The sequence below is a fragment of the Hippichthys cyanospilos genome, chromosome 14 (genome assembly GCF_059441005.1).
Source record: "Hippichthys cyanospilos isolate Australia breed blue-spotted pipefish chromosome 14, RoL_Hcya_1.0, whole genome shotgun sequence".
In the NCBI taxonomy this organism is placed as follows: domain Eukaryota; kingdom Metazoa; phylum Chordata; class Actinopteri; order Syngnathiformes; family Syngnathidae; genus Hippichthys; species Hippichthys cyanospilos.
The window spans coordinates 8,975,177-8,982,764 of NC_142382.1; the positions used below are offsets into that span (position 1 = coordinate 8,975,177).

A 7,588-nucleotide genomic window follows, 5' to 3' on the forward strand; every position below is an offset into this window, starting at 1 on the left:
AGACGCCGTTTGGAACAATAGTCCGCGTCAGGCGTAAAAAGTTGTGTTCCAAACACATTCTGGCATCTTTTAAAAACAAACGTCGGCTGCCAGTAGGCGTTAAAAGTGGTGTTCCAGACAAACGCTTAAATTGTATACTGAATCATTTTTTCAGCTTTGGAAAACACTAAAAATGTATGTGATATGTTTGTAAATCATTAAAATGAAAAGTATCTCAGCCACATCTTTTCCATTTTTTTATACATATATTTTAAATATCTCCATGGAGCCACTAGGGTCACACTAAAGAGCCGCATGCAGCTCCGGAGCTGCAGGTTGCCGACTCCTGGCATAGATGATCGCGGTTAGCCAAACAATGATTAGCATTCGCGTTATTGCTACTTACGGCTGAGCATCACTAAAAACGAAATCAAGTAGCACGCACGAATGAATGGATATGACATGCAAAATGAACTAGGAATTAGTCGTGGTAAATGTTGATGATGAATGTAAACAAACACTCAAGCAAATGGCCATTTAACAAACCCCATTTTTTTTCTGATTGAACGATAATTTGACTGATACAGTTTCAAGCCTAAGCATAGATAGCCTAAATGTGTATTTACAGAGGTTTTGACAACTATATAACCGTTTGTCATACACTATTCTTGTTTTAAAATCAACAACAAAAACAAGGATAAAAAGTAGTGAGTTCCCTTGGCAAGTGCAGGGAACACTGTTAAAACGATACCCTGAGGAAAACACGGCGGAATTTGTTATCAGAATGACCGACCGAAAGTGCTCTGATAACCAGATAAAGCTTCAGTCCCTTACCTTTCCAAGTCTAAGGTATTTTTCTAAGATTAGCAAAGAGAACTCCCTTTTCCTCCGCCTTCTTACTTGAGAGAGAAGGCAAACCAAACTTTATAGCGGCTATATAAAAATGCTTTTGACAATATAAGAAGCAGGGGATTTTATATATTATTGTGTAATTATATATATATATATATATATATATATATATATATATATATATATATATATATATATTATAGTTATATATATATATTATATATATATATTAGATAGATTATATATATATATATATATATATATATATATATATATATATATATATATATATTAGTACATAAAGTGAGTTGTGTGAGTAACAGATGAGCACGTTTTAATATTTTGTATTACTATTAACTTATATCTACACTTATATCCCCATTACTTTGTTGACATGTTACATAAAACATTGGCAGCACTGTACAGCAAATAAAAGTTTTATAATGGCTAAAGTTCATCAGCAGGAATTTAAAAAAAGGCAATAAATAAACCAGATGTTCACTAGCCTCAAGTTTTTGGTGGATCAATGGCATAGTAAACATAGTTTATAACATGCATTTATTTGATAAGAAGCAATTCAAATGTTTTCTAACCCTGTGTAGGTATCGACTCGTGCTGGGTTGCACCAACTCCTACCCGCTGACACTCCCAGATTTATGCCCACCTCTTGACTCATCTATTTCTACTGTGGTTATTCATTGCCAAATGACGCTAGTGCAAGTCTGGACGCCCTCTGTTCTCTTCTGAAGTGTAGGCGGCAGAGTTCAGTGATAGACGCGCACGCTGTAAGAGCTACGGGCTGGCATATTCCCAATCGAGAGGAATCGTGAACACAAAACTCGGTTCGTAGCTGAACTTGGCTGGGGCGAAACATTTATATTTATCTCCTCATCCAAAATCTCTGTCATTTCGTTCCAAACCACTTGCAAAAGAGTTTTTGGCACGGTGAGTGGAAGTGGCAAAACATATTTAGAATGTCCTCGTTTTTTTTTTTCCCCCTTCTTGTTGTAAAAACTCAATTTCGATTACATTAGAAATGGCTTCACTTCATGAATGGTGCAGAACAATTTATAGGCGAGGCTTTTCTTCTCAAGTAAACCTCCAATCAAAAACATGGTCCAGAAATGGCTTTAACTGTTATTTTTAGAACAATTTACCTGCAGACCCATACAGTAAGCCAATATGGGTAAGTATTGGGATGCAAGGGCAGAAGGGATGCAGCACAAATGTCGTATAATAACCCAGTTTCATGCAATTTGTCGTGAAATTATTAGTCATTCATCCGGATTAGTTCTATTGGCCATATATTTGGACATTCACTGATGTTCAGCTGCCGTGACTGTTATTTTCTCCTGTTATAGGATAAGATACATTTTAAGTATACCCACCCATTACATTGTCATTAGTCTGCCCTAAAGTTACACTGCAGATTTTTTGTGCTTCCTCTTGGACCCAAATCTTTAATTGTATAAGACATTAATTGACACGTTCCAAAGGCTAACTGTCCACATAATGTTTCAATATTCATACTGAAATATGGTGTATGTCAAACCATTTTATTCATGTAAAATGTGTGCCTTTGCTCCTAAAGTAAAAACAAAGGGAAATGAAGGACATATAGAGTAGGGGCTCTTCGAAAAAGATTCTTTCAAAACCTTTAGCATGTGCCTGGGAATTTTTGTGTGTACTTGATAGGGTTGCTCTCAGGGATCAAGTGACATTCTTTCACAACAAACTCATCCAAGCATTCCTTTCCGGGCTTTGCTTCGTTACAATGAGGAACAGTCATGCAAAGAAAAAATAAGAAACATACAATTGTCCAAAGCGTGTAATGGCAGTTGGTACTATGATTGTTTGGTTTAAAAAAAAATAAAAATACAATTTAAAAAAAAACTCTGTATACTGTATTGGTAATCGATAGAGGGTAGATGAGTGTCAGCTTTCATATCTCCATTTTCAATACAGCTAGCAGGAGCTATCTCACACATGGAGAGAACATTGAAACTCACACTGTGAGGTCAACATAACAACAAGGACACTGCACTGCCTCATTACCTTGGCTTACTACACCGTACGTGCAACAACAAAATAAAGAGACTAGAGCATGTGAGTCAATTTCTTACAAAGAGTGTTTTAATGATGTCTAACGTATAGTGCTCAACCCCATCCATTTATGTCTAAAGTTCTTTTTAAAATAGGTCTCAAAAACATATTATGGTTACGGCAAACAAAAGCATGTCCCAAAAAAAAAAATGTAGGTTAATTCATGTAAACAGTGAGTCAACTACTTGCGCAAAGCTGATGTTATATTTAACCTATTTGGGACCAATCCAGATTGTTATCCTCATGTTAACTGTCAGACTGTGATAGATGTGGTAGATATTTCAGAACCACTCACGGGATATAAAACATTGGGTCGGTGCACTAATGTTGCCCAGGTAAGAGTGTAAAGTGTAGGGGTATCCTCCATTGATATCGGTTATAAATCCAGTTTCAGCCCAACAAAAACAATATTGGATTATATTGGTCTAGATCCAAAAGCTGTGGAACATAAAGCAGTGAGACAGGGGATAATATTGTGTTTTATTTATTTTTTTGTCTCAGCATCTGTTGTTCCTTCCATAACCTGAATGAAAATAAATAAATAAATGAAAGATTCTTAACATACTGAAGTCCTCAAGAGTATAATTTGGTTCCATTGTGCTTATCGGGGTTATTCTCAGGGTCTATTTAATTATGTATTTATTTTATTAAAGTGCAGTAGGCTCTTATAGTTGAGGTTACATTTATTTAACCCATATGTCTGGAATAAATGGGTCATATTTTTTCATGCCTACTGTTGCGGGTTCATGTTTTTTGTTTAAATAGTATCACTCGATCAAGTCTCTTCTTACAATTCACACTGAAAAATAAATAAAGGTATGGATCATTCCTGTTGATATTGAATTAGAGTGATACCGGAATCAGACTCGGCAGAAAAATTGGCAGCATATCTGAAAAACGTTATACTGGGATACTCCTTGGAATTTGTAAAAAAAAAAAAAAAAAAAAAAAACATAAAAAAAAAAAAACACATAAACGACGAATACAATGGGCAGCAGGTCAGTCACCGGTGCTGGGCCCAAAAAAATTGTGAATTATTTACAATTACAGATATTCTGTAGTTTTAAAACTCTTGGACATGTAGTCAGAATTTCAGTAAGTCTGTCAGTCTATAATTTTTATTATTTTGATTCAGATGAATACGTGAAAATAGTGGCAATAAGATTGGAGATTTCTTTACTGCATCACTTGGATTTGCCCTTACAAAGATAATCATCCTTACTTTTGAGAGGTACTACCACAGACATATTGATTATTACAGCCAAGCAAATATTTATCATCACGCTAACTTTGCCAGTATGGGGACTAAGTTCACTTTTCACAATATGATCCTGCAATAAAATAGTCACAGTAAATTTGAAATTGCTTCCGAACTGTTTACGATCTGTTCTGTTACTTATTTTTCTGTTTAGATGGCAAATTGGAGTTAGTCGTGGGTACCACCCAGCTGTTTTGAGTACTGGGCACTAAAATAAACATACTGTAGACTTTGCTGGAGAATAGTCATAGTTACAAACAGAAAAACAATGCTGTGGTCCACCATTGTTATTTTGGGTGTAACCTTCCTCTTCATGCCTAAAATGATATTAGTGTATGTTAAACTGAAAAAAACGTGTTTGTTTGTTTTTTTGTATGAAGACCTTGTGTCTCATTTACATTCCGTATCTAGCGTATGTCGATTCATGCTTGTATTGTTACCACGTGTCATCCTTTAGGATTCACATGCAGTTTTTCGAGCATCACAACTTTCCTCCTCCTCAGTCTTAAGTAAACTTGCCTTTCCTGTGGGAGCGGAGTCGATAGCCGCCGGGTGTTTCTGTTTTGTGTGGGCCATCTTTTTTTCCTTATTTGTAGCAAAGAGGGGCTTGGTGCATTTGATTTTCACACAGGAGCGTTCAAGAACACTTGGCCACAACAAAGACTGCCATCACGATGACGGTGTGTCTGAATACAGCATGCCAGAAAAGTGCTATCGGTTATTACCCCGAATAAAAGTAGCTGGAAGAATCAATAGCATAAAATAAGGGTGGATTATATAACATGTCACGTTAACAAGGGTGGACCTTTGGGTGTCGTCAAAAATATATTGCAACAGTGTCTATTTAAATCATTTTGACGTTAGCAGACTACTCAAGCATGCAATAGGGCCAAATTTGAGCATTTTCTCTCCATCGCATTAATGATTTCCATTGATGTTAATTTATTATTTTTTAGAATCCACAAGGGTTTAACATGAGTTGAAGAGATTGGCTATAGCTCCTCACTTAGTTTTGTTTTTTGTTTAATTCTGAGTATGTGTAATTAATAGTCATTAATTTCCTTCAATCAAAATGTGCCTATGCTAACTAGTTAGCAATTGCGATTAGCATTATCAAACGTGATTACCCATAGAATCAACAAACACCAACACTAACTTGCCGTCATTGAAACACTGTGTATGTCTGCAAGAAATGTCCATGTAAATAATAGTGGCACAAACAAGATTCCGATGTAGCTTTGAGGTGGATATTTTGAGGAGACCTATTCTTAAAAAGTCGGCTTACCCGACTTGGTCGACATTTTTGCCCCAGCCCTGTTGGACACATGGAGGAGCAGCAAGTTATGTTAAAAATAAAATCTAGTCATAAGATAAGGAAACAGCAAACTGCTTCAACTTCTTTTAATATTCTCCCACCACCACTATTCCTCCCTCCTCTCATCACTACTACTTTTTCTTCTTTGCTTTTCTCGGCAGTCTGGTTTGAAAACAGTTACGACTGAAGCGGTGGGGTCTCTCACGTTGTAAGAATTGGCTAAGATTATGTATCATGTTGTGCGTAGGCTGCTTTACGAAAAAAGGAGGTAAAGGACAACAAGATGAGGCAGCAGTCATGTGCACACATATCCCTGGCTACTGGAATGTGAAGCCGTCAATCCTGCTTTTCATGGGGATGTCTATCATGTGAATTCACCCCGAGCGAGTAAGCCACTAGTTTAATTTAAAATGGAAAGGAAATTAACTTTTCTTTTTTTAATTAAATAAAGTACACCCTGTGATTTTTGTCCCCCACCAAAGCAGTGTACCTATTAACTAGGAAATATATTTTGAGGGATAGGAAAACAAAATTAAACAGTGCCGAGCCATCTACGTCTAATTTATTAAATATTAGAATTAAATTTGCAGTGGTATCATTAGACACATTTATTTCATCAACTGCAGAAGATTGATCATGTGGCATCTCTGTTTGATTTCTGGCTTGTCTGCTGGAAAACTCTCACTGATGACAATTATAAGAAAAATAGCAAAATAAAAACATAAGATATGTCCAATTGATTTACGCTTAATTTAAAAAAGGAAAATAAACCCTTCCCCTCACGCCATTAAAACGAATTAAATACGATTTGCTGATATGTTAAAATCTAACGCAACTCACGAAGTGCCTTAAATGCACTTAAAATGACCTTTCCAGCCTAAGAAAAAACGTTTGATGTGAGGGAGCACCAGCAACATACTCTCAATAAACATCGCCATGGTTGTTGAGATGAAGGGCTTGGATGATGAAAACATTGCAGTTCTACATGAGCCACACTGCTGTTATGAGGCAAGCACACCTTACCTGGCTCCCTGGGATGACGCCGTCGTGATGGTGAAAGGAGGAGGTGGTGGAGGGGAACGTGAAGATGATCTCCTGAATCGGATTTAGCAACAAAAAAAAAAGAAAAAGAAAAGAAAATGTAAAAAAACGGCGTCCAGTCAAGCGACTGAGACAAGGTTTTTGTGGGGTTATTTCAGGCGGGCTGATGCCCATCCATGGTCCTTGTGTACTCGGTTGATGAACATCGGCACCGCATAACAAAACTAACACAACAGCTCTTTAAAATGCAGTTACTCTTGGAATATAGATTAGAATCCTCCTAACAGTGCTATTCTTGCGAGGCAGGCTTTTCTTCTTTTTTGTGAAAACAACGACGGGAGCAACAGCGGCGCTTCTCTCGGTTCCGTTAAGAAAGAGTGCGCAATGTCTGCAACATGCAAACGTCTGTCCTGGTGCTTAAAAAGGGAAGGAGGAAACGTGGGGGAGGAGGCGGTGCTTTTACCTTTAGCGGTCGCCTGATGCTGCCAACCTCAGTAGGAATTGAGCACACTGCTGGGACGCCATAGTCGGTGTGCCGGAGAGGTTTCCTGTTTGCTGCTTAGAGGACGCTTACAGCAAACACTTGGCAGCTATTTTTAAACCAACCACACCGCCCTCTGTAGGTCAACCATAGCCACTGCACCACCTACGCTTGTCTTGTGGTCACGTGGCAGTATCGAATGGCATCAAATGAGGGACCGTCCCTCACACGGTGTCAACAAATACCGTTTTTCATATTGAACAAAAATTACACACGTGCGCATGCACGCACGTACACTCACGCGTGCACACACATGCATACACACAACTACACGCACACACGCGCGCGTGCACACATATACGCACTTACTCTATTGAATTACACAAGTTTTCAAACACGTCAGATAAATAAATAGATATGCTCTTTTTTTCTAAATTGTCTTTTAGCACGATCTCTTTAATTGGTCTTTCTTCATTCATAAATAAATACATTGGATGTTTTCATATCATCAGATCCATGATTTTCAAATATTTAGTCAGAATCTTTGACCCAGCCTGCA

General features: G+C 37.5%; 1 protein-coding gene across 1 annotated transcript in view; it reads right to left on the bottom strand.

Moving 5' to 3' along the window:
- Positions 1-7,129, bottom strand: part of rnf144aa (ring finger protein 144aa) — a 30,296-nt gene extending 23,167 nt beyond the window's left edge. The window contains exons 1-2 of the mRNA XM_088433624.1: positions 7,012-7,129; positions 6,531-6,602 (exon numbers count right to left, since the gene is read on the bottom strand). The gene's annotated coding sequence lies outside the window, so the exon portion shown is untranslated. The remainder of the gene's footprint in view (positions 1-6,530; positions 6,603-7,011) is intronic.
- Positions 7,130-7,588: the final 459 nt, after the last annotated feature.